Source organism: Pan troglodytes, chromosome 10 (assembly GCF_028858775.2).
Source record: "Pan troglodytes isolate AG18354 chromosome 10, NHGRI_mPanTro3-v2.0_pri, whole genome shotgun sequence".
Taxonomy (NCBI): Eukaryota; Metazoa; Chordata; class Mammalia; order Primates; family Hominidae; genus Pan; species Pan troglodytes.
In genome coordinates, this window is record NC_072408.2 from 125,578,485 (window position 1) to 125,605,549 (window position 27,065).

Consider the following 27,065-nt stretch of genomic DNA (forward strand, 5'->3'; position numbering starts at 1 on the left):
CCTGGAAAAGGGAATGGAGGGGTGGGCAGGGAAGCTTCTTCCAGGAAGGCACGCTGGAGCTGAGACTGAGGGTCGGGTAGCAGTTAAGCGTGCAAAGAGGGATGGGAAATCTGAGCCAGAGGGAAGAACAGGTGTGAAGCCTCTGGTTTGAGAAGGACCTCGGTGCAGGAGGAGTGGAAGGTCAGCGCGCAGAGGGGAGTAAGGCAGGCAGCGGTGGGGCCACAGCCTGTGCGCCAATCATGACACATTCCCGTGCCCTGCGCTTCTGGTCCCTGGCTTCTCTTCTGGGGGCTGCTGGGTCAGTATGTCTGTGTGTTCTTCACTGGCTAGGTCTGCTCACCCTTTGGGTTCCTTCCAGACTCTCCTCTGACGCCCCACACTGCCTACCACGCGGGGCGTTTGAACACGAATTTGGAGGTCCTTGTTTGTCCTTGAACGCGGCGGGGAGTGGAGGAAGGCGCCGGGAGGAGGCACAAAATCGCTTTGTGCGACAGCGCCCGACAGCTTCTCCGCCCGGAGCCGGCTCCGCCGTGAATGGGCCGCGGACAAAGGCGTCCCCTCCCAAGTACCTGTAATTGGAGCGTCCACGTGCGCTGGCGCTGCTGAAATGCAATGGACAAAAGGGAGAGGAATGGCCGCATCTTCCGGCTGCCCGTTGCTATGGTTTCCGCGGAGCTGGTGAAGGGGAGGGCTGTTACCAGGCAACGGGAGAGGGACCAAGACAAAGGGAGCTCAGGAGAGGGAAAGGTCTGGGGCAGGTGTGAGTACGTGTGCCGTGAGGTGGGGCGGAGACAGAGGAGGATGCGAGAGAGACACCGAGGACAGAGGGAGACAGAGGGGAGAGATAAGAGAGAGACAAAGAGCAGGGAGAGGCAGAGAGAGAGAGAGAGAGGGAGAGAGAGAAAGAGAGAGAGAGGAGAGAGAGCGAGAGCAAGAGGGCCACATTAAAAAACAGCTAACAGAGGCTCATAGAGACAGACAGGGACACGGAGACATTCATTCACTTACTGTGTGCCAAGCCTGTGTGCTTCTGGAGACAGGGCTATTAGCAAGAGAGACACCATCCCTGACCTAAGAACTCAGAGACCCAGAGAGAAAGAATGATGCTAGAGATAGAGCCAGAGGTAGATGCTTCCCTGCCTCCCCTGGGGTGACTGGGGCTTTCTCTTCAGGCCATTGTCTCCTGGAAGCTGGTGACTTCCGGGTAGGGTGTGCTCAAAGTCATCGTACCCTTCCTCCTGACTCAGGGCAGTGTCCACAGGCAGCTCCACTCCCAGGAGGCTGTTGTACAAAGTGACTTCTGGTTGAACAATGCTCAATCTCTCCCTAGCAGCTCTTATGGCTTGCCAACTATGATGCTTGAATTTCCCGCCATTATAGTGATCGTGGATAAGTTAACTCACTTAGTAATTATATAGCAACAAAATGCTGTTAAGCATGTTGCTCAATTGCTCCTGTATGCTAGGTATTGTCAGCATTCTCACTTTACAAGAGTGGAAACTGAGGTTCTGAGAGATGAAATATTTTACCTGGTGTCACACAGTTACTCAGTGGCAAAGCCACTAAGGTCTTCTGATCTCTAGCCTGATGTTCTTCCTTCTGCTTATATCCCTGTCTGGGCCACGTCTTATTTGTTTACAAGGAACAGAAGCCTACACAAATTAACTCTAGTGAAATGAGAGCTTTATCAGAAAGACACTAAAGAGATTCCTGAGATCCAAGGGCAGGAATCAGAGCTGGTTTTCACAAGAAACTCCACTGGGTACTACAGAGAGCTCAGAAGTCATGGAGACTATTCTTTCTCTCTCTTTCTGAGACCTCCTGGTGGCTCCTCTCTGCTTCTGTCTGCACACTGCTCAGTGCCAAAAATGCCAAAATGACCTTCAAGGAAGTCTTTCTTTTCCAGTTTACATTTTCAAGAGACAGCCTGATTGGCTCACTTAGATCAAGTGTACAGTTCTGATCCAATCAATTCTGGCCAAGGGTCAGGCCCCTAGCATACAACATGAGTGGCCAATTGACTTGTGGCCAGTTCTTCAGCAGGGGCTGCCAAAACAGGTGCTGTGGATGGGACAGACATCATGAGTTATCTATGTAAACTCACTCACTTCTATCCTGGGGATACCAAGAGTAACCTTGCCTGCCTTCCAGGGCTGTTGTAAGGAGCTCATACTTATCGAAGGAGTTTGTAAAGTGTTAGGTGCCACAGAAGACCAAGTAACTACATAGGTTAAATAGTAGTATCTGGATGACAAAACCGTATTGTCCTTCTTCATCTTCTTTGCCAAGATCATGGCCCGAGGCCAATGGGGCAGCATGCAAGAAAGTTGTTATTGACAAGGGAGTGAAGAAAGGAAGAGTTCAGAGGATACTTGAGCTAAAGTGTGTACCATGATGAAATGAAAATGACGAGGAGGATGTTATTCCTCCATTCTCTCACTCACCCATTTAATAAGCCCCGTGAACCTACAATGTGCAAGAAACTATACAAGATAATAAAGATACAATGGTGAAAAAGACATGGCCTCTGTTCTTCAGGGACTCAAAGGGGGTGAGGCACCAGGCACATAACCTGCCAGATACTATGTATTTTAAGATGTGCTATGAGAGAGATGTAATGGTATCAGAGGAGGTGACTTAACTCAGACAGCAGCACCAAGGAAGGTGTTGTACCAAACACCTGTCAACTCCAACTGAAATGGCACTGTGCCCTGGAGACAGTGAATGAGACCTAGGGTTTACTGGAGGAACTTAAATACAGGGACATTTGATGCTCAAATGATCTCATCTTTGGCTAGTGGAAGACTATTAAAGTTGGTCCTTGAGTTCTCTAGAAATAACCCTAATATATCAACAGCTTTCTCATACTTTGGTATGATAATCTTTTCAGACTTATCTTATACATTTGCTACTCAAAGCCAGAGTCAGCCATTTCTCCAAGGAGCTCTGACCTCTTTGAGTGGGAAAATGGTATTTGAGACCAACATCTGGGTGGTGGGAGTGCTCACTGCTCCTGGGTTAGTTATTGGCTCTAGGTCTTTTAAGAGGACAGTTAGAAAATGCATACTTTTTAGGAGAAAACACATCATGAGTTTATACTGATATTTCTCATTCAAAATCAGGATACAGTGTTTTTCCTTTGATCATATATCTCTTTTCAACTGAAAACCTTGATTTTTAATGACATGAAATTAGGTACTCATTGCTTTATTTTACAATACAAATATATTTTGGAATTGCAATAACAATATTATTACTAAAAATATCATTAAAAAAGATTATCAGCTAGGATTTATTCAGTTTCTGGCTTTGTGCCAGGCATGATACATATATCATATTGCTTAATCCAAAAACAAACCAGGAGGGTGATGAGATTATCATCTCTATTTTACTCCTGAGAAATTTGAGGTTTAAGAGGTCACAAAGTCACAAGTCAGTATGTGATGAAGGCAGCATTTTAATCCCCAACTATCTGACTCCATTACTTTCTACTACTTTGGGTTTTAGTTTTTTTCCTCTTGTCTTTTGGCATTAATGAGGTACCTGCTCTCTAATTGCATGGGCTACATGGTTATTTAATACTCCAAGGATGACTTGACATCGATTATTTGAAAATGCGTAGCTGAGAAACAGAGAGAGAAAAAGAGGGAGAGAGAAAAGAAAGCAGTTTACTGGCTCAATGTTATTGCAGGGAATAGAATACTTCTTGAGAAACATGTTGGCTCATACTTTCAAAGTGACAGATTATTGCTTTCAGTTATATTAGCAGATGGATTCTGTTTAAAGGTGTTGAGTATTTCTCCTCTGCTGCCAGATTGTTTTAAGCAGGGGAAGCAAATGGGAGGAGTCCCAAGGGCCTTGGGAAAACATATTATCAGGCACAAGCTTGAACCTACTGGGGAAGTTTTACAGGGGTCACTGGCTCCCCACCTTTGGGTGTTTGCTCAAGCCGTTTTCCCCAAATGAAATATCTTTTCTTTTTTACTCTGCCTGTGCAAATAATATTCAACCTCAGAGACCTAGTTTCTCTTTGAACCTTTCCTTGATCTTCCCAGCCTCTAATACTGTTCCCCTCTCTAAACTGGTTGTACTGGGTTGAATAGTATTCCCCCAAATTCATATCCTCCTGGAAACCTAAGAATGTGACCTTATTTGAAATAGGGTCTTTGGAGATGTAACTGGTTAACATGAAGTCATACTGGATAAGGGTGGGTCCTAAATTCAATTATTGGTCTCCTAATAAGGAGGTGCAAAGACACACAGAAAGAAGACAGCCATTTGAAGACAGAGGTGGAGACTGGAATGATGTAGCCACAAGCCCAGGAGTGATAGGATTTGTCAGCAGCCACGAGAAGCTAGAAAGGAGCAAGCCAAGATTCTTCCCTAGAGCCTCTGAGGGAACATGGTCCTGCTGATGTCCTGAGTTCAGACTTCTAGGCCCCAGAACTGAGAGATAATAAATTTCTGTTGTTTCGAGGCAGCAGTTTGTGGTAATGTGTTACAGCAGTCCTCGGAGACTAATACAGCACCTAATTCAGCACTGGAGGAGAAGGACAAGAATGGAAAGTCTGGGGTGAATTTTAAAGGATGATTAGGGTCCTCCTGGACCCTAGTGGCCAATGAGAGGGAATAGGGAAAGGGCTTTCCAGGAAGCAGGGGCCAAGTCCAGGAGCAGAGAAACTGAACATAGTCCACGAGAAGAGAAACAGATCGGGGTAGGCAGGCACCTGCATGCAGGGGCAGCATTTCTAGAATGATGCAGGACAGGTGTGAGATGAAGCTGGGAAGGTAGGCAGAGGCCAGATTCCTCAGGGTCCCAAAGTCCACATGAGGAACTTCAAGGCTTCATGCAGACACCAGGGAGCCCTTTGAGGCATGTAAGCCAGAAAGAGACACAGCAGTCATCCTGAACATGTCTAGAGGTTGCAGAGGGTGAGCTCAGTGCAGGACTGATTTCTTCTCCACATTGACATTCAGTTTGGTGCCCACAGAAGACATGAAATTTCCTCCTTGGGTGGGGGCCCTGCCTCTGGGTCACCTCCAAGGCAGGCCTCCCATGGAGGTGGTGTTCATGGAGCTGAGTGTTCCTCCAGCTACTGTCTTGACTGTATCAGACACTGCCTGGAAGACCATCCAGCCGGCAGCCACCGACCTTTATTTAGTCATTTCAGAAGTTTCTGTTCTAAACTTTCTAGCCCAGAAAGCTGAGGAGAGGCCTCCCCTCACTTCTGCCAGTCCCCAGCCTAGGTCCCAGCTGCTCTATCTGGAGCACAGGGAGATCCACCCTGCCTCCAAGGAAACCAAGGGTTTCTTTTTTTTTTTTTTTAAACTCCCCACCCTGCTTTAATTGGTAGTTCCATGACCTCCAGGATGCACCTGGCAAGGTCCTAGGATTCCTTCTGGGGGTTTAGAGGAGGGAGGCGAAGGGGACAGAGGGCTGGCCCAGACTGCTGGCCCCTGGTTTAGCTTTCTGTCCATCAGATTTAGCCCTAACTTTGCCCCTTCCCCCAACATTTCTCTCTCTAATTCTTGAGTACCTCTCCCCCCACCCATCCCCTCGTCAGCACACCTGCTTAGATATTGGTCAAAGGGAATGAGAGAACCTGAGATTCTCATCGCAGGTGGAGGATGTCTGTTGAGTAGACCCTATAGCTTCACAGAATACATCCCAGTGGTTAGTGAAGAGGCTCTGGAGTCATTCCCCAGATTGCCACTTTCTAGTTGTGTGACCTTGGCCAAGTAAAACCTCTGTGTGCCTCAGTTTTCAACTCTGTCAAATGAAGATAAATACCCACTGCCTGGGGCTGTGGAGATAATTATAGAAGAGAATGCTTGTAGAAGGCTTAACCTAGTGTCTTGCATATCTTAAATGAAATAAATGTGAATTAGCCTTAATAAGTGTGGCTGCATAAAAAAGGATGAGTTCACGTCCTTTGTAGGGACATGGATGAAGCTGGAAACCATCATTCTGAGCAAACTATCACAAGGACAGAAAACCAAACACTGCATGTTCTCACTCGTAGGTGGGAATTGAACAATGAGAACTCTTGGACACAGGATGTGGAACATCACACACCGGGGCCTGTCGTGGGGTGGGGGGAGGGGGGAGGGATAGCATTAGGAGATATACCTAATGTAAATGACAAGTTAATGGGTGCAGCACACCAACATGTCACATGTATACATATGTAACAAACCTGCACATTGTGCACACGTACCCTAGAACTTAAAGCATAATAATAAAAAAAAACCAAAAATGTGTTTCTCGAAAAGACAGTGTATATAGAAGCACCTTAAAAAACTACAAATCATCATTTGAATTTGTTTCTATTTTTATTTTCCAAGTTTTATATGATCACAACATATAAAATAAACATTTCTATTATAATTTTAAAAAAAGTAAGTGTGGCTGCTTTTATTTCTGGGAAATATTTGTGGGAACGAAAGGTGGTTGAATGAAACCTGCGCTAAGAGACAAACAGACCTAGGCTTGCATTCCCACTTTGCTGCTTACTTGCTTGGTATCCTGGGCTTAGCTAATTTAACTCTGTGAGCCTCCATATCTTCATCTTTAAAACGGAAACAATAATCCCTAACTCTCAAAGTTGTTTGGCGGAGATGAGATAATATTTATAAACTGCTTTGCACTTAGCAGGGGCTCTGTAACTGCTTGACTCTACTACTTACTTTGTGCAAATGACATTCCCTCTGCTGACTTAGTTTCCCCATCTGGAAAATGGGGACAATAATAGTACTACCTCATAAGCTTGCTGTGACGATTAAAAAATGTACTTTAAGCAAAGCTCTTAAAATGTGCTGGCATTATTAGATATAATAATTATTGTAGTACTAAAAGTTGATAACCAATATTTATTAAGTATTTAATTTATTAACTACTTACTATATTCCAGGCACTGTGCATTGCAGCCCTATGACTTAGGAGCTCTTATCAGCTCCACTTTACAAAGACTAAGTTGAGGCTTAGAGAGTAAGATCTCTTGCACAAGGTCACCCTGCCTATAAGTGGCAGAGTTACTGTCATTATCAATGACTACAGTGGTGTGGATATGTGGGAACAGTGACCAGAACCCAACACAATTGCCATCTTTGTGGTTCCAGGTTCCAAAGGCCCCTAGGGAAAACTGGACTTCGGGTGCAGCCTAGCCGGGGTGATGGATGAACAGTGACAGCTCCTGCCGAAGAGTAAACACAGAGAAATATAGGTCAGTTCCGACAGCCAAGCCCCCATCCGCTTGTTTTACCCCAAAGCCAATCTTGTCAACTTGATCTTCTGCCCTGAACTTCAGCTGTCCTCCGGATGTTCTTGTGTTTCATGAATTATGCAGACTTGACAAAATGTGTGCTGCAAAGATTAAAATCTCTGTTCTTTTTATTGGAAGATCTTTCTTTCCTCCACTGAATTTTTTTTCTTCCTCTTGCTCTCATAGCATACTTTTTAGCCATCCTGCAGAGCACCTTCTCTCTTCTTTCTCTTAACAACTCAATTTGTGATTCCATTGCATGGTGCTAGTCTCACTGCAGATTCTTTCTCATTAATGAAATATACTTTACGGAATCCCAAAAGGTGTCCTCGATGAGCTTCCGGGAATTTCCATGAACAAATTTAGCGGATCAGGACTCCCACAGAAAAGCCCTGAATTGTATGTAGCATGTGCTCATATCCATGGTATAAATACCACCATGGTCAATTTCAAGCTACCATATGAAGTTGCTAAATATGAACTTGAGAAGAGATACCCACAGTCAGCTCTCATGAGCTCGTAGGATCTGGCTTCAGACATGACTGGGTTCAATTCTTAAATGCGATGGAGGCAATTATTATTATTGGTCTGAGCATAGGTCCTGACCATGCCACTTACCAGCTGTGGGAGTCTGGGCAATTTACTTAACCTCTTGGAGCCCCAGTTTCACCATCTGTATATCAGTCAGGATAGGCTGGGTGTTGCTATAGAAACAGATAACCCTGAATCTCAGAGTCTTAACATAACAAAACTTTATTTCTCATTCATGTAGTGTGACAAAGGCATATTGGTTTGTTTTGAGGGTGGGGGGGTCTTTGCTCAAAGCTTTTCAGGAAAGTAGGCAAATCGAGGCTTCATGTTGATCTGTTTTCACAATCATTTCCATAGCAGGGAAAAAGTGATATGCTGAATTGCATGCTCTCTTTCAAAGCTTTCACCTGAAAGTGGCATATATCACTTGTAGTTACATTTTATTAGCTGAAATGAGCAAATGGCAATACATAAATTCAAGAGGGTGAAGCAGAGTAATCCTAACATGTGCCTGGAAACAGAACCAGAATTTCTTGGGAAACAGCCTTGATGATTACCCTAAGCTCTTAGATATCATTTTCTCTAGTGGCTTTTAATTTTTTTCATTAAGCAGCTGTGGCTGAAAGTGAGCAGAAAATATGGGTGGGCATTACACCTCTAGTCAATCCCTGTTTTTCCACAGAGGCCCTGGAGACAGCCATTTAGAATGCTAGGATCTCAAAGAACATGATTGAAAACCTACAAATCTTGTTCCAACTCTCATTTTTTAGATAAGAACATTGAGAAGGTTATGGGACCTAGCTCAAGTCACACAGTAGATGAAGGTTAGAAATAGGACCAAGACCTAACTCCCAGTCCAGTGCACCTTCCCCTTAGTGACAGTCCACCACCCCAAATATCATCCTTGTTCATGAGGTTCACTGGTACAGCAGGTGGAGCTGGAAAGGTACACACTAATTATGTAACAATGAAGGAGTTTAAGCCAGAGGAAGATGCTGGTCATATGTGGGTAGGACATGTACCCAAGAGTCTTTGAAAGGGGAGTCCCCACCAAGCACAAGCTGGAGGCATCAAGAGGAGGGAAACACTGGGGGGAGTAGAGTGGCTCTGGGGCCACAGCAGGGGGTAAGGAATCATTCAGAGCTGGATTTTGGTGGTGGATGGTGCATCAGTCAGGACTTTATGTTGCAAGTGACATAAAAGTCAATTCACACTTACTTAAACAATCAGGATAATTTATTGCCTAGGGTAATTGAAAAGTCCAGAGGTGCATCAAGATGCAGGCTGGCTTTATTGTAGCAGCACAATGGATGTCACCAAGAATTCAGGTACTTTGTTTCTTCCCAGGCTCCAGGATCTCCTTTGTGCTGCCATAGGATGGTTGTCAGAGTTCTTCCCACCGTGTTGTCTGAGGGATGAGGGACAGTTCTTTCTAATAGTGCCTGTGGAAAAGAGAGAAAGCTTTTCTTTCCTAAGAACCTCTGCAAACATGTTCCAATAACTCATGGATCTTGAGGCTGGCTACATGTATTTATCCCTAAACCAATCGTGTGCCCAGGAGGTGGCTATACTAATGGGCTGAAGCCAGTCTACCCAAATAATATGGCTGAGAAGAGGGGAGTGCTGGCTTCAGAAAGGATATTTAGGCTACTGTTTGGAAAGGAAACATGGATGTTGGGAGACCCCAAACATAAGACTATCCATCACTGCTGAGTGGACAGAGGGGAGAGAAGATGGGGTTTGAGGTGGGAGGAAAGCAGCTTACTCAATAAGAGTGAGTCTGTCCATCAGAACTTCCACTAGGCCTGGTGAGTCCTGGACCCTAGTCTCTATATTATGCCACTGTTTCCCTGTCTGAAATATTGTATGGCCCCTGGCTGCCTTTCAACAGATCTAGATTTTCCATTCGAGGTGCAAGAGCCTTGGAAAAGTAATCTTGGAGTGTGTTAACCATGCCTTTTATTTTCTGTATTTTGATGCTTTGACTTCTGAGGCCTTGCTGACCCTTAGGGACTGCCCTTCCCAGGGTTAGCCAATTATTACAGGTAGTAAACAACTAGGCTACTGAGCATGCTTTTCATCTGCAAACCAACCACCAGAGCCCACACTCCAACCACCTCCTGTATCAGGCTCTCATACTCTGGGATCACTGCTATAATTACCCAAGGCCAGGTACCACACAACCAGGGACAGCCCCTATACGGCAGAGACTGCTGAAATTATTCAAACTAGCCAAAAATAAGCATGCTTACCCTGCTTTGCTTGTTCCTGCCTGTGATACCACAACAAAGTCTTTGGCCCACAGCTTCCCCTGTCTCCCTTGCCTCCTGACCAAGGTTAATGCTTCTCCATGTGCCCCCCACTGCCCAGTGGCACACATCCTCCTCTTGGGAACTGTGAGTAGCAAACTATCTTTTCAATGGCAGTCATCACTTGATCTATTAGCTTCACGCACCTCAAATTTTCTATTCACACACTATATTTTTTAAGTGAGGATATGAAGATGGCTGGTTTTAACCCCCTACATCTCTTACCTTTGGCTCTTTGTCTCTGGAATCTTCCCTAAATGATACACGGTCTCTGCTCTAGATATACCTTCTCCAACACCTGCAGCAATTGTTTCTGCAGAATGAGGTTGAAGAAAGCAGCAGTTCCCTCCATCTGAGTGGAGGACTAATCTTCACAGACAGGTGAGCCAAATTTCTCTTCCCACTCAGCTCCACTCTCTCTTTCAATATCACCACATTCAGCAGCTAGAATGCATCTCTCCTGAAGCATTTACCTTATTCACCTTCTAATGCATCCTCTCTATAGGCCCCAGTGCTTTGGCAAAACTTCTTAACACTTAGTTGATGTGGCTGCTACATTCTGGAATTTGGGAGCATATTCCTGCAGTTGTTGCCAAGTAAGAGAACGAAGAGGCTGGTTGGAACGAGAAAGGGGATCTGTATTCATCAGGGTCCCAGCAGGAAACAGATGGTACATTCAAAAAAGACAAGAAAAGTTTATGGATCTATTTACAGGGGCAGGGACGGGGGCAGGCTCAAGGAGACAACCAAGGAATGGTAAAGCACCGAGGGGCTGGCATCAGAGGGGAGCTACTAATACACCAGATCTAAAGGGGCCAGGGAAGGAGTGGTGTTTCTGGAACCCTCCACATGACCTGTGATTGTGCAAGGGAGCTCACCTGACAGGAGCCATGGCAATAGGTAGGCAAACAACCATTGCCAAAACTATAGCCTGGCAGGGAGGGAGCAGAGGGAAGAAATATCTTCCTCCTCCTTCCCCACCTATTCTCTTGCTGCTGCCTCTCATTGCTCTAACCCAACTGAAAGCTAGAGGACAAGCCTGGACTTTCATGTGGTTCATAGAGATCAGCCTCCTAGGGATAGGGCAGGGCAGAGAAGAGCAGATGGTAGTTCTGAAAGGGCAGATAACCGGTGTAAGGTCTGTGTTCTATGTTGGTCACCCAGAGCACAGCTGAAGAAAGCTTTGGCCAGAGAAGTCAAGGAAGCAAGGAAGTATAGGTGGAGACATATATGAAATCCTCTACTTAGCCAACTGCTTCTTTTTTGGCCACTTTAGGATGGTTAACAAAAGAAAACATGGTGGTATATTACAAGGGGAGTCATGACGGGCATCAAGTAAAGAGTATAGGACTTGGAGTCACAGGACATAATTCCTACTAAAGTGTCAATGACTGACAATGCCATTGCTCCACTAAGGAGACACACTAAACCTAGATTAGTGAGACATACTATCCAGAAGGAAATAGGCCAGGTTGATGAAGGATGAAGGCAGGGTCTACTGAAAGATAGTAAGGATGAGAGACTGAGAGGAAAAAGGATTCAGAGACAATCTCTTTCCATTTTTCAGTTTGTTCAGAATGCATTTCCACTAGAATTTGCCTCATCAATCCAAAGATGTCACACCTTCATTACCCTGCTTTTAGAGCCATTTTAATGTTTCCATATGGGGAACAAGAGAAGAGATGAGAAGTTACCATGGCCAAGCCAGGAGGAGACTGGCTTGGATCCCAAGATATATCACCAGAAATTGTATGTTTGGGTTAAACAAAAAGAATTTTTTTGCAGTAAATTGATAGCCCTTATCTCCCTTGCATAAGCTTGTGCTGGTCTTAAAGGGATGAACTGGGAAGAAGTGAGGTATTCTGTCTTTATCACAATTAGATATTAGAAGTGCAATTCAGAGAACTTCAACTTCAAGACTCAAATCTAAGAGATGAATGGTGGCCTCCAAGATGGCCCCCTGTAATCCTTAATGCATGGCATTTATGACTTTTTGTAGTTTCCTCCTCATTTGAATGAGGGCTACACCACTGGACCATTAGAACTTGTATGACTTCCAAGGATAGGTCATAAGAAAGACTGCAGCCTCTTTCATGGTCTACGGAATTGCTTGCTTTGAAGGAAGCCAGCCGCTATGCTGTGATGATGCTCAAGCACGCCTGTGGAGAGATCCACATAAAGAGGAACTGAGGCCTCCTGCCAGCAGTCAGCACCAGTTTGCCAGTCATATGGATGAACAACCTTGAGAGCAGATCCTCCAGTTCTCGTCAAGCTTCAGATGACTGCAGCCCTGGCTAACATCAACCACATTAGAGATCCCAAAGCAGAACCAAGTTTTTGACCCACAGGAAGAGTGAGAGGTAATAGATGATTATCATTCCTTTAAACCACCAAGTTTGGGGTGGTGCAATAGATCACTAATACAAGTGGTAATAATTTTCATGAAAATATATGCTTCCACAGTTTATAATTTTTTTCCCATCCATTTACTCACTTACTCAACATTGAATCACTTGATAAATGTTTGCTGAACACCTGCTATGTGCCCAGGAAAGGAAATATAGCTGTGAACTAAACAGGCTACAATTTCTGTTCTTGTTGAGCATACAGTCTCATGTCTCTTGATTAAAGGAACCACAGTGTCATAATTAGGTGCATGGGCTCTGGGGACAGCCTGCCATCAAGTCTTTTCTTGGCCATCAAGTCTTCCTAGCCATATAGCCCTGGACAAGTTGCTTCATCTCAGTTAACCTTGTTTTCCTTATCCATAAAATGAGCTTAAGAATAATAACTACTCCATAGGAGCATTGTAAGAAATAAATGAGATGATAAAAGTTTTTTCTAGTGCTGGGCACCTAGTAAGTGCTCTGTAAATTGTACCTGCTGTTATGAGTAACCTTACAGCATCTCAGGAAAGTATGTGAGTGTTCTTGGTCCCATTTTACAGATGATGACTCAGCCTCAGAGAGGCCAAGTGACTTTGCTCAAGGTCACAAAGATGAAGGACTTGCATTCCCATCTTCAGACTCTGTGACCGAGTGCTCATCTGAAGTTCCACAAGAGATAGTTCCTCTGGGAGAGACCATGATTTGGGCCCCACTTCAGATGTAGGCTGTATCCTTAGCTGACAGTGTATTGCCTTCTCTTGGTACAAAATTATTCCCCTTTATCATCAAAAAGTTATTTTTAGTAGAACTTTTTTTTCTTAGAATAGTTTTAGATTTACAGGAAAATTATGAAGGTATTCCAGAGAGTCCCCATATCTCCCATACTCAGTTTCTCTCATTATTAATAGCTTATATTACTATAGCACATTTCTCACAAACAGTGAACCAATACTGATACATTATTATTAACTAAAGTCCGCGGGTTATTTAGATTTCTATAGTTTTTGCCTAATGTCTTTTCCTTTCTGGGATACCATTGGATACCACATTGCACTTACTCACCATGTCTCTTTAGTCTCTTCTTGGCTGTGACTATTTCTTAGACTCATCTTGTTTTTGATGGCTTTGAAGGTTTTGAGGAGTACTGGTCAAGAATTTGTAGGATGTCCCTTTGTTGGAATTTGTCTGATGTTTTTCTCATGGTTAGGTTTGGGTAATGGGTTTTTGGGAGGAAGAGCACAGAGCTAAGGTGCCATTTTATCGTGTCATATCAAGGGTACATACCATCAAAATGATTTATCGCTGTTGATGCTGAACTTGATCACCTAACTGAGGTACTGTTTGTCAGGCTTCTCAACTGTAAAGTTACTCTTCCCCCACCCTTTCCATACTGTATTTTTTTTTTGGAAGGAAGACACCATGTGTAGCCTACACTTAAAGAGTGGAGATTTGTGCTCGCCCTTCTGTGACAGCAAAGAGTACACAAATTATCAGTTTTAACCTGATTTTCAGGTGGTGGAATTTCCCCATTTCCCCATTATTTTTGAAGCTAAGAAGGGGGATCTAGACCCATACAGTGGAGGACAGGATCTAGTACCAGAAGCTTTGAGCTCTGAGTAGCCCCAATTGGTCTGGAAAAATGTGTCCTAGAGGTGGGGGATTCAAAATATCTCATTCAGGAGGGATCAGAATTAATTAGTGAGTCAACTAGGCTGATTCATGTTCACAATTAATTATGCCAGAAGTTGACAATTACTCCTGGCAACAGGATATTGGGGAAGCCTAGGAGACTAAGCAAAGCTCTGAGAAGGCATCTTATCTGTTGGGGGAGAACACCTCCCCCAACCTCAAAAGCAAACCCTATAGTGGAGTGATGGGCAAAGCATTAGACTTGTAGTTTACAAAATAAGAAGTATGAATAGCCTACACTTATATGAAATGCAAATAAAACACATATCCATTTTTGCTTCCCAAAATGGCAAAGGCCAAAAACTATATAATACCTAGTACTGATATGGGTGTAAGAAAATGGATATTCTTATATACTGACAAGAGGGCAATTTATAATATAGAAGAGTTAAAAAATATTCACACTCTGAATTAGATACTCAACTGCTATGAATTTATCCTAGCTTATCATAAATATTGGCAGAGATTAAGCTATAAGGATATTTTCATTATTCTATTATTTATAATGTTGAAAAATCAGAATTAACCTCAATGTTTAGTGACAAGTGATTGGCTAAATACATTTTGTTTTGTCTATGTGATAGAGTTTCATGAAGTTGCAAAAATAGTCCTATAGAAAAGGGTTTCTCAAACTGTGCTGGGGGAGATGTACATGGTCAGTGCCTCACCTATTTCCCCTCCCTCACGATTTCGGTGTATGCTAGCAGGATTCCAACTACCAGCGCCTGACTTCTTTGCCTGAAGGCTTTCTCTGGCCATTGAACTTTTGTTTGCCTTCCCTGATGAAATGACATCCCTTTCTCCAATATCGTTCAACCAATGACTGACAGGAGCTGATCTATAACAGTGGTTCTCAACTGAAGGTGAAAGTTTGCCAATGCCTGAAGACATTTTTTGTTGTCATGACTGTAGAGAGGTGGGGGTGCTACTGGCATCTAGCAAGTAGAGGTCAGGGATGCTGCTAAACATCTTGTAATGCACCGGACAGCCAGCCCTATAACAAAGAATAATATAGCCCTAAACATCAATAATGCCGAGGTTGACAAACTCTTGTCTATAAATATTTCAGTTCAGATCCCTTCAAATGGGATAATCCTGAAGTGTGTGTTTTACCCCAATTCCCACTGGAATTAATCTCTAGTTGCCCACATTGATGGCTGGCTTGACAATGCACCTTCCCTCCCCTCACTTCCCTCCATCACCCACTGCTGTTTCCTGTACCTCTCAAATAAACTACTTGATCTTACATCCTTGCCTCTGGATCTATTTTTGGGATAACCCAAACTTAGCCAGTGGAACCATATACTTGCCAGAGGATTTGATGATACCTTCCTTGGTCAACAAAGTGTCAACAAAGGGAAATACTACATACTCTAGCACCTTCATCTTTTCTTTCTTTCTTTTTTTTTTTTTAATTCACAATGCACAATTGCACGTTCCTAGGACTCCCAAAGCAGAAGTAATCAAACCTCTTTTTTCCTTTCTCTTCCTTTCTTTTCTTTTTTTCCTCTCTCTTTTTTTTCTTTCTTGGAAACTTTTGAGGGAATATATCAACACTTTAGCTCTTGAGACCTCATGGAATTAGTGGTAAATTCACCTGAACATATCTTAGAAATTGCTGGTATAAAGGAGTATTTAATAACATAAAAAGTTGTTTATACCTTTTCCTCCATTCTTGTCTCGTTCTCTGAGATATTTTCATCTTGGTGTCTGCACGCCTAGCAGAGCCCTGTTCAGAGCTGGACTGACATGTAGTTGGTGAATGAATGAATGAGTGATGGGCTGCAGTCCTTCTGCTTTCCTCCTCTGTCTAGGCCCTCTCAGCTCCACATCTCAGCTCTCCCCAGAAGCCAGGGCACCCTTACCCCTGGGTTTTAGGGCCCCCAGTACAGTTGGGAGAGAGGAATGAATGGAGACCCCACTGCTGAGCTATAACCAAATATGTGTATTGAGCACCTACTGCATGCCAGCCCTGTGCTGAGGACTCAATATACATCACTTCATTTACTCCTCATGCCAATCCTATGAAGCAAGTGCTATTAGTTTCATCCCTATTTTGGGGGATGTGAGGCCCAGAGAGGAGAGAGCACCTGCTCAAGGTCACACAGCCATCAGTTACTAGCTACAATTCCAGCACCAACTTGGCTGACTACATAGTCCTTATCCTTAACCACTATTCTATGTTAGCAAGGGGTTGAGGGTAGGGTGAGGGTCCTGGAGAGTGAGACACAGCTTGCTCGATGGAATGAGAGGCAGCATAGTAAAGTAGTTAGATATTTAGACTCCAGAGCCAGGCTGCCTGAACATGCATCCTAACTCTGCTTTCAGCTGAGTGACCCTGTGAAACTTACCTAACCTATGTCTCAATTTTCTCATCTATAAAATGAAGACAGCAATGACTTTTACCTCCTAAGGTTGTTATGAGGTTTAAATGAAATAATATCTGTAGATGTGTTTAATAAGCACTTTTTAAGCACTACTTAGTAAACACTGTGTAAGTGTTAAATAAATAATTTATGCATCTCTGTGCACCAGGCTTTGTCACCAACATTATCTCATTGAAGTAAACAGAATATGGAATATGCAAGGGTGAGCTCTGATATCAAACTGCCTTGGTTTGAATCCTAGCTCTCATAACATACCAGCTATGTGACCTTAGGCAAATTACTGAACCTATTTGGCCTCAGTTTTCCCATCTGTAAAATGGAGGATAATAGGTTCTTCACCTCTCAGGGTAGTAGTGAGAATTAACTGGATTAATAGGCATAGTCAAGTGCTATGTTAGTTATAAGCATTTATTTTTATTTAACCCATAACAATATATGACGTAGGTACTATTATCACCCCCATTTGCAAAATAGGAAACTGAGGCACAAAGGAATGATGTCACTTGTCCAGGTCACACAATTGGGAGGTGGCAGCATCAGGATTGGAGTTTATACCTGTCTGACTCCAGTAAAACTCCACTTTTGAGGGGTCTGTTCTTTTTTGAGAGGGAGCCACCAGCCCCTCCCCTACATGCATATGGGGACTCAGAGGGATATCATTGGCTGAATCTAGGGGATTCTTCTGCAGACCAAGGTCTATGATAACTCAACAAAAGCAAAAAGACAAACAGTCATTGCAATGGAATTGCTGCCTTGCTTAAAGTAAACATCTCAATTAACACAGAAGACCTTTTTGGTTCTGTAGCTGCAGGCAAGTTCATCTTTTGGATCAAATTGTTGACAGCCTGTATAGGAGGCTACACACAAATCAACGGCCATGGTGCCTTTTGGTGCAGATGTGTGCATGTGGTGTGTGCTCCAATGGGGCTGTGCAAGGGGGGAATGGACTAGAGTCAGCTTCAAATATTTCGATGTGACCCTCAGTAAGAAATACATTTTACATCACAACCAATACATCTCCTCAATCTCTCTCTCTCTCTCTCTCTCTCTCTCTCTCTCTCACACACACACACACACACACACACACACACACACACACACACACACACACAGAGGCATACATATATAATTGCTTGCATTGGGTTATTTTTTCATTTTTTAAAATGCTGGTTCAACCCACTAAATTAGTTTCATGACCTTGTGGCACCATGTTGCAGCCCACAGTTTGGAAAACCTTAGATTAGATTGTGGTTGCCCAAACCATATGTTGGGACACTCAGATATTGCAGGGAAGATGGGAAGATGCCCTTGAAGTGTTGCCATAGGATTAAGGGCAAGTCTATCAACTGGAGTGAGATAGACCCTCGCACTAGATGTTTGTAAAGTTCCACTGCCTTTCAGAAGCCCCTGCCTTCTTGTCTGACCACCTCTCCCACCATCCTCCTTCTCGCTAATTTCATCCAGCTACATTGACCCCTTTGCTTGCTCTTCCTATAACACATCAAGCATGTCCACATCTCAAAGCCTTTGCATCCAGCTGCTCCTAATGCTTTGAACCCTTTGCCTCCCAGGTCTTGCTTCCTTGAGGTCTGTCTCTGCAAAGATACCAGCTTATCAGCAAAACCTTCCTGCACTTCTCCTGCAAAATGGCAGCTCTCCATCATTTTTATATATGTGTCTTGCTTTATTGTTCTTCTTAAGTTATCACCACTTAATATATATTTACTCATTGTCTAGCTCTCTCCACTCAAAAGTAAGTTGCATAAAGGCAAAAAATTTGTTTCTTTTCTTGCTGTATCCCAGGGTTTAGAGTAGTGCCTGGTGCATAGCAAGCACTTAGTAAGCTTTTGTCAGATGGCACAGTGCCCACCACACCATAAACACTTTGTAAATATTAGTGGTTATTTTATCGTGTAGCGTCATTTTTTTGGCATATATCTCCTAGGAAATCTTTAAAAAAATAACAACTCCATTGAGAAATAATTCATATGCCATACAATTCACCCAAAGTATACAATTCAATGTTTTTTAATATATTCAGAGATGTGTGAAAACATCACCGTAGTCAATTTTAGAGCATTTTTATAACTGCAAAAAGAAACCTTGTACTCTAAAAAGTTTTCAAATCAACAATTAAAAATTGTATATATTTATCATGTATAACATGTTGTTTTGAAATACATATTTATTGTAGAATGGCTAAAGCAAGCTAATTAACATATGTATTACCTCACATATCTATTTTTGTGGTGAAGACATTTACAATCTAATCTCTTAGCAATTTTCAAGAAATTTGAATTTTCAAGAAATCTGTATTTCAGTCAATACATTGTTATTAACTGTAGTCACCATGTTGTACAATAGATCTCTTGAACTTATTCTTCCTAACTGAAATTGTGTACCCATTGGCCAGCATCTCCCCAACCCTCAGCCCAAGCCCAGTCCCTGGGAACCACCATTTTCCTGTCTGTTGTGAGTTCAACTTTTTTGGAGTCCACATATCTATGAGACTATGTATTTCTATTTGTCTAGTTCTATGCCTGGCTTATTTCACTTAACGTAATGTCCTCCAGTTTTATCAATGCTGTCGCAAATGAGAGGATTTTTTAAAATGACCAAATAGTATTCCAATGTGTATACATAATGTTTGTACCACATTTTCCTTTTTTTATTATCTTATTTTACTTTAAGTTCTGGGATACAAGTGCAGAACGTGCAGGTTTGTTACATAGGTATACATGTGCCATGGTGGTTTGCTGCACCTATCAACCCATCATCTAGGTTTTAAGCCCCACATGCATTAGGTATTTGTCCTAATGCTCTCCCTCCCCTTGCCCCCCAACCCCCGATAGGCTCCCGTGTGTGATATTCCGTTCCCTATGTCCATGTGTTCTCATTGTTTAACTCTCACTTATGATTGAGAACATGTGGTGTTTGGTTTTCTGTTCTTGTGTTAGTTTGCTGAGAATGATGGCTTCCAGCTTCATCCATGTCCCTGTAAAAGATATGAACTCATTTTTTTATGGCCGCATAGTATTCCGTGGTGTATATGTGCCACCTTTTCTTTATCCAGTCTATCATTGATGGGCATTTGGGCTGATTCCAAGTCTTTGCTGTTGTAAATAGTGCTGCAATAAACATACATGTGCATGTGTCTTTACAGTAGAATGATTTATAATCCTTTGGGTATATACCCAGTAACGGGATTGCTAGGTCAAATGGTATTTCCGGTTCTAGATCCTTGAGGAATTGCCACACTGTCTTCCACAATGGTTGAACTAATTTATACTCCCACCAACAGTGTAAAAGCATTATTTCTCCACATCCTCACCAGCATTTGTTGTTTCCTGACTTTTTAATGGTTGCCATTCTAACTGGCATGAGATATGGTTTTGATTTGCATTTCTCGGATGACCAGCGATGATGAGCTTTTATTCATATATTTGTTGGCTGAATAAATGTCTTCTTTTGAGAAGTGTCTGCTCATATCCTTTGCCCACTTTTTGATGAGGTTGTTTGTTTTTTCTTGTAAATTTGTTTAAGTTGTTTGTAGATTCTGGATATTAGCCCTTTGTCAGATGGATAGATTGCAAAACATTTCTCCCTTTCTGTAGGTTGCCTGTTCACTCTGATGATAGTTTCTTTTGCTGTGCAGAAGCTCTTTAGTTTAATTAGATCCCATTTGTCAGTTTTGGCTTTTGTTGCCATTGCTTTTGGTGTTTTAGTCATGAAGTCTTTGCCCATGCCTATGTCTTGAATGGTATTGTCTAGGTTTTCTTCTAGGGTTTTTATGGTTTTAAGGTTTTACATTTAAGTCTTTAATCCATCTTGAGTTAATTTTTATATAAGGTGTAAGGAAGGGGTACAGTTTCTGTTTTCTGCATATGGCTAGGCAGTTTTCCCAGCACCATTTATTAAATAAGGAATCCTTTCCCCATGGCTTGTTTTTGTCAGGTTTGTCGAAAATCAAATCAGATGGTTGTAGATGTGTGGTGTTATTTCTGAGGCCTCTGTTCTGTTCCATTGGTCTATATATCTGTTTTGGTACCAGTACCATGCTATTTTGGTTACTGTAGCCTTGCATTATATTTTGAAGTCAGGTAGCATGATGCTTCCAGGTTTGTTCTTTTTGCTTAGGATTGCCTTGGATGTATGGGCTCTTTTTTTGGTTCCATATGAAATTTAAAGTAGTTATTTCTAATTCTGTGAAGAAAGTCAGTGGTAGCTTGATGGAAATAACATTGAATCTATGAATTGTTTTGGGCAGTATGGCCATTTTCATGATGCTGATTCTTCCTATCCACGAGAATGGAATTTTTTTCCAGTTGTTTGTGTCCTCTGTTATTTTCTTGAGGAGCAGTTTGTAGTTGTCCTTGAAGAGGTCCTTCACATCCCTTGTAAGTTGTATTCCTAGGTATTTTATTCTCTTTGTAGCAATTGTGAGTGGGAGTTCACTCATGATTTGGCTCTCTGCTTGTCTATTATTGGTGTATAGAAATGCTTGTGATTTTTGCAGCTTGATTTTGTATCCTGAGACTTTGCTGAAGTTGCTTATCAGCTTAAGGAGTTTTGGGGCTGTGACAATGGGGCTTTCTAAATATACAGTCATGTCATCTGCAATCAGAGACAATTTGACTTCCTCTCTTCCTATTTGAATATGCTTTATTTCTTTATCTTGCCTGATTGCCCTGGCCAGAACTTCCAATACTATGTGGAATAGGAGTGGGGAGAGAGGGCATCCTTTTCTTGTGCTGGTTTTCAAAGGGAATGCTTCCAGCTTTTGCCCATTCAGTATGATACTAGCTATGGGTTTGTCATAAATAGCTCTTGTTATTTTGAGATATGTTCCATCAATACACCTAGTTTTCTGACCGTTTTTAGCATGAAAGTGTGTTGAATATTATCAGAGGCCTTTTCTGCATCTATTGAGATAATCATGTGGTTTTTGTCATTGGTTTTCTTTATGTGATGAATTACATTTATTGATTTGCTTATGTTGAACAAACCTTGCATCCTAGGGATGAAGCCAACTTGATTGTGGTGGATAAGCTTTTTGATGTGCTGCTGGATTCAGTTTGCCATTATTTTATTGAGGATTTTTGCACTGATGTTCACCAGGGATATTGGCCTGAAATTTTTTGTTGTTGTTGTGTCTCTGCCAGGTTTTGGTATCAGGATGATGCTGGCCTCAAAAAATGAGTTAGGGAGGGGTCCCTCTTTTGCTATCATTTCGAATAGTTTCAGAAGGAGTGGTACCATCTCCTCTTTGTACCTCTGGTAGAATTTGGCTATGAATCTGTCTGGTCCTGGGCTTTTTTTGGTTGGTAGGCTATTAATTATTTAATTTCAGAACTTGTTATTGGTCTTAATTTCAGAACTTTTTATTGGTCTATTCAGGGATTTGACTTCTTCCTGGTTTAGTCTTGGGAGGGTGTATGTGTCCGGGTATTTATCCATTTCTTCTAGATTTTCTAGTTTATTTCTGTAGAGGTGTTTATAGTATTCTCTGGTGGTAGTTTGTATTTCTGTGGGATCAGTGGTGATGTCCCCTTTATCATTTTTTATTGTGTTTATTTGATTCTTCTCTTTTTTCTTTATTAGTCTGGCTAGTAGTCTATCTATTTTGTTAATCTTTTCAAAAAACCAGCTCCTAAATTCATTGATTTTTTTGAAGGGTTTTTTGTATCTCTATCCCCTTCTGTTCTGCTCTGATCTTACTTATTTCTTGTATTCTGCTAGGTTTTGAATTTGTTTGCTCTTGCTTCTCTAGTTCCTTTAATTGTGATGTTCGGTTGTCAATTTCAGATCTTTCCCACTTTCTGATGCAGGCATTTAGTGCATAAATTTCCCTCTTACCACTGCGTTAGCTGTGTCCCAGAGATTCTGGTACATTGTCTCTTTTTTCTCATTGGTTTCAAAGAACTTCGTTATTTCTGCTTTAATTTCATTATTTACCCGGTAGTCATTCAGGAGAAGGTTGTTTAGTTTTCATGTAGTTGTGCAGTTTGAGTGAGTTTCTTAATCCTGAGTTCTAATTTGATTGCACTGTGGTCTGAGAGACTGTTATGTTTTCCATTCTTTTCCATTTGCTGAGGAGTGTTCTACTTCCAATTATGTGGTCAGTTTTAGAATAAGTGCTATGTGGTGCTGAGAAGAATGTATGTTCTGTTGATTTGGGGTGGAGAGTTCTGTAGATGTCTATCAGGTCCACTTGGTCCAGAGCTGAGTTCAAGTCCTGAATATTCTTGTTAATTTTCTGTCTCATTGATCTGTCTAATAGTGACAGTGGGGTGTTAAAATCTCCCACTATTATTCTGTGGGAGTCTAAGTCTGTTTGTAGGTCTCTAAGAACTTGTTTTATGAATCTGGATGCTCCTGTATTGGGTGCATATATATTTAGGATAGTTAGCTCTTCTTGTTGCATTGATCCCTTTACCATTGTATAATGCCCTTCTTTGTCTTTTTTTATCTTTGTTGGTTTAAATTCTGTTTTATCAGAGACAAAGATTGCAACCCCTGCTTTTTTTTGCTTTCCATTTGCTTGGTAAATATTCTTCCATCCCTTTATTTTCAGCATATGTGTGTCTTCGCACATGAGATGGGTCTCTTGAATACAGCACACTGAAGGGCCTTGACTCTTTATCCAATTTGCCAGTCTGTGTCTTTTAATTGGGGCATTTAGCCCATTTACATTTAAGATTAATATTGTTATGTGTGAATTTGATCCTGTCATCATGATGCTAGCTGGTTATTTTGCACATTAGTTGATGCAGTTTCTTCACAATGTCATTGGTCTTTATAGTTTGTTGTGTTTTTGCAGTGGCTGGTGCTGGTTTTTCCTTTCCATTTTTAGTGCTTCCTTCAGGAGCTCTTGTAAGGCAGGCCTGGTGGTAACAAAATCCCTCAGCATTTGCTTGTCTGTAAAGGATTTTATTTCTCCTTCACTTATGAAGCTTAGTTTGGCTGGATATAAAATTCTGGGTTGAAGATTCTTTTCTTTAAGAATGTTGACTATTGGCCCCCACTCTCTTCTGGCATGTATGGTTTCTGCGGAGAGATCTGCTCTTAGTCTGATGGGCTTCCATTTGTAGGTAACCTGACCTTTCTTTCTGGCTGCCCTTAACATTTTTTCCTTCATTTCAACATTGGAGAATGTGACGATCATGTATCTTGGGGTTGCCCTTCTTGAGGATTATCTTAGTGGTGTTCTCTGTATTTCCTGAATTTGAATATTGGGCTGTCTTGCTAGGTTAAGGAAGTTCTCCTGGATAATACCCTGAAGTGTGTTTTCCAATTTGGTCCCCTTCTCACTGTCACTTTCAGGTACACCAATCAATCGGACGTTTGATCTTTTCACTTAGTCCCGTATTTCTTGGAGGCTTTGTTCATTCCTTTTCATCTTTTTTCTCTAATCTTTTCTTCATGCCTTATTTCAGTAAGTTGATCTTCAGTCTCTGATATCCTTTCTTCTGCTTGATTGATTCAGCTATGGATACTTGTGTATGCCTCATGAAGTTCTCGTGCTGTGTTTTTAGCTCCATCAGGTCATTTATTCTCTACTCTAAACTGGTTATTCTAGTTAGCAGTTCCTGTAACCTTTTATCAGGGTTCTCAGCTTCCTTGCATTGTGTTAGAACATGCTCCTTTAGCTCAGAGGAGTTTGTTATTACCCACCTTCTGAAGCCTACTTCTGTCAATTCGTCAAACTCCTTCTCTGTCCAGTTTTGTGCCCTTGCTGGAGAGGAGTTGCAATCATTTGGAGTAGAGGCATTCTGGTTTTTGGAATTTTCAGTATTTTTGCACTGATTTTCCCTCATCTTCATGGATTTATCTACCTTTGATCTTTGAGGCTGATGACCTTTGGATGGGGTTTTTGTGTGGAGGTCTTTTTTGTTGATGTTGTTGCTGTTGCTTTCTGTTTGTTAGTTTTTATTCTAACAGTCAGGTCCCTCTCCTGCAGGTCTGCTGCAGTTTGCTAGAGGTCCACTCCAGACACTGTTTGCCTGGGTATCACCAGCAGAGGCTGCAGAACAGCAAAGATTGCTGCCTGCTCCTTCTCTGGAAGCTTTGTCTCAGAGGGGCATCAGCCTGATGCCAGCTGGAGCTCTCCTGTATGAGGCATCTGTTGACCCCTGCTGGAAGGTGTCTCCCAGTCAGGAGGCACAGGGGTTAGGGACCCACTTGAGGAGGCAGTCTGTCCCTTAGCAGAGCTTGAGCGCTGTGCTGGGAGAATCCTGCTTATCTCCAGCACTCTTCAGAGCTGGAAGGCAGGAAAGTTCAAGTCCATTGAAGCTGTGCCCACAGCCGCCTCTTCCCCCAGGTGCTCTGTCCCAGGGAGCTGGGAGTTTTATCTATAAGCCCCTGACTGGGGCTGCTGCTTTTCTTTCAGAGATGCCCTGCCAAGTGAGGAGGAATCTAGAGAGGCAGTCTGGCCACAGCTGCTTTACTGTGCTGTGGTGAATTCCACCCAGTCCAAACTTCCTGGCCTCCTTAGCACTGTCAGGGGATAACCACCTACTCAAGTCTCAGTAATGGCAGATGCCCCTTCCCCCACCAAGCTTGATCATCCCAGGTCAAATTCAGACCTCTGTGCTGGCAGTGAGAATTTCAAGCAAGTGGTTCTTAGCTTGCTGGTGTCCGTGGGAATGGGACCCACTGAGCAAGACCACTTGACTCCCTGTCTTCAGCCCCCTTTCCAGGGGAGTGAATGATTCTGTCTCACTGGGGTTCCAGGCACCACTGGGATATGAAAAAACAACAACAACAACAACAACAACAACAAAAAACTCCCACAGCTAGCTCGGTGCCTGCCCAAACAGCTGCCCAGTTTTGTGCTTGAAATCCAGGGCCCTGGTGGTGTAGGCACACGAGGGAATCTCCTGGTCTGCAGATTGCAAAAACCATAGGAAAAGTGCAGTATCAGGGCCGGATAGCACAGTCCCTCACGGCTTCCCTTGGCTGGGGGAGAGAGGTCCCCAGCTCCTTGCACTTCCCAGGTGAGGAAATGCCCCACCCTGCTTCTGCTCACCCTCTGTGGGCTGCACCCGCTGTCTAACCAGTCCCAATGACATGAGCTGGGTACCTCAGTCAGAAATACGGAAATCTCCCACCTTCTGCCTTTGTCTCACTGGGAGCTGCAGACCAGAGCTGTTCCTATTCGACCATCTTGCCAGGTCTGTACCACATTTTCTTTATCCATTCATCCATCAGTGGGCACTTAAATTGGTTCTATTCCTTGGCCATGTGAATAATGCTGCTATGAACATGAAAATGCAGATATCTCTTTGATACACTGATTTCATTTCCCTTGGAAATAGACCCTTTAATAGGACTACTGGATCATATGGTAGTTCTATTTTTAATTTTTTTGAGGAACCTCCATACTGTTTTCCATAATGGCTGTGCTAATTTACTTTCCAGGGTTCCCATTTCTCCAAATTCTCTTCTACACTTATCTTCCATCTTTTTGATATAGCCATTCTAACAGTTGTGAAGTAATACCTGATTCTAGTCTTAATTTGCATTTTGCTGATAATTAGTAATTTTGAGCATTTTTCATCACCCTTTGGCCATTTGTATGTCTTCTTTTGAGAAATGTCTCTTCAGATCCTTTGAGTTTCTAATTGGGTTATTTATTTTGTTACTATTGTGTTGTTTGAGTTCCTTATATATTTTGGATATTACCCTCTTATCAGATGTATAATTTGCAAATATTTTCTCTCATTCCACAGGTTAACTCTTCATTCTGTTGATTGTTTCCTTGGTTGTGCAGAAGCTTTTTAGTTTGATACACTCCCGTTCTTCTAGTTTTTGCTTTTGTTGCCTGTGCTTTTGCGTTCATATACAAAAAATTATTCCCCAGACCAATGTCATGGAACTTTCACCCTGTTTTCTTCTAGTAGTTTTAGAGAGAAATTTCATACTCTTTAGTTATCACCTTCCCAAACCTCCCCCTCCCCATCAATAAGCAACTGCAAATCTACATTTTGTCTCTATAGATTTGACTATTCTGGTAGTTTTAAATGGAATCATATAATATGTGTTTTTTTGTGTCTGACTTCTTTCACTTAGCACAATCTTTTCAAGGTTTACCCATGTTATAGCATGTATCAGAACTGTATTTCTTTTTACAATCAAATAATATTCCATTGTATATTATATTGATATATAATACTATATTTTGTTTATTTATCCATCAGTTGATGAGTATTTGAGTTGTTTCCACTTTCTGGCTATTATGAATAATGGTTTGATAAAGATTCCTGTACAGATTTTTGCATGAACATATATTTTTGTTTCTCCTGGGTAGATCTGTAGGGTGGAATTGCTGGATCATATGATATCTCTATGTTTAACAATTTGAAGAATTACCTGACTGTTTTCTAAAGTGGCTGTGCCATTTTACATTCCATCAGCAGGGTTTGGGGGATTCAATTTCTTCACATCTTTGTCAATATTGTTATCTCCAACTTTTTTTATTCTAGCCAATCCTAGTAGGTG

General features: G+C 42.2%; 1 protein-coding gene and 1 long non-coding RNA gene across 2 annotated transcripts in view; one reads left to right on the forward strand and one right to left on the reverse strand.

Moving 5' to 3' along the window:
* LOC134807410 (fibroblast growth factor-binding protein 3-like) overlaps nt 1-7,397 on the forward strand; it is a 185,244-nt gene extending 177,847 nt beyond the window's left edge. Inside the window, exon 3 of the mRNA XM_063785068.1 lies at nt 7,120-7,397. The gene's annotated coding sequence lies outside the window, so the exon portion shown is untranslated. The remainder of the gene's footprint in view (nt 1-7,119) is intronic.
* Nucleotides 7,398-9,011: 1,614 nt separating this feature from the next.
* The window catches only part of LOC107967803 (uncharacterized), a 49,970-nt gene continuing 31,916 nt past the window's right edge, over nt 9,012-27,065 (reverse strand). The window contains exon 4 of the long non-coding RNA XR_001708516.2: nt 9,012-9,235. This is a non-coding gene — a long non-coding RNA (uncharacterized LOC107967803). The remainder of the gene's footprint in view (nt 9,236-27,065) is intronic.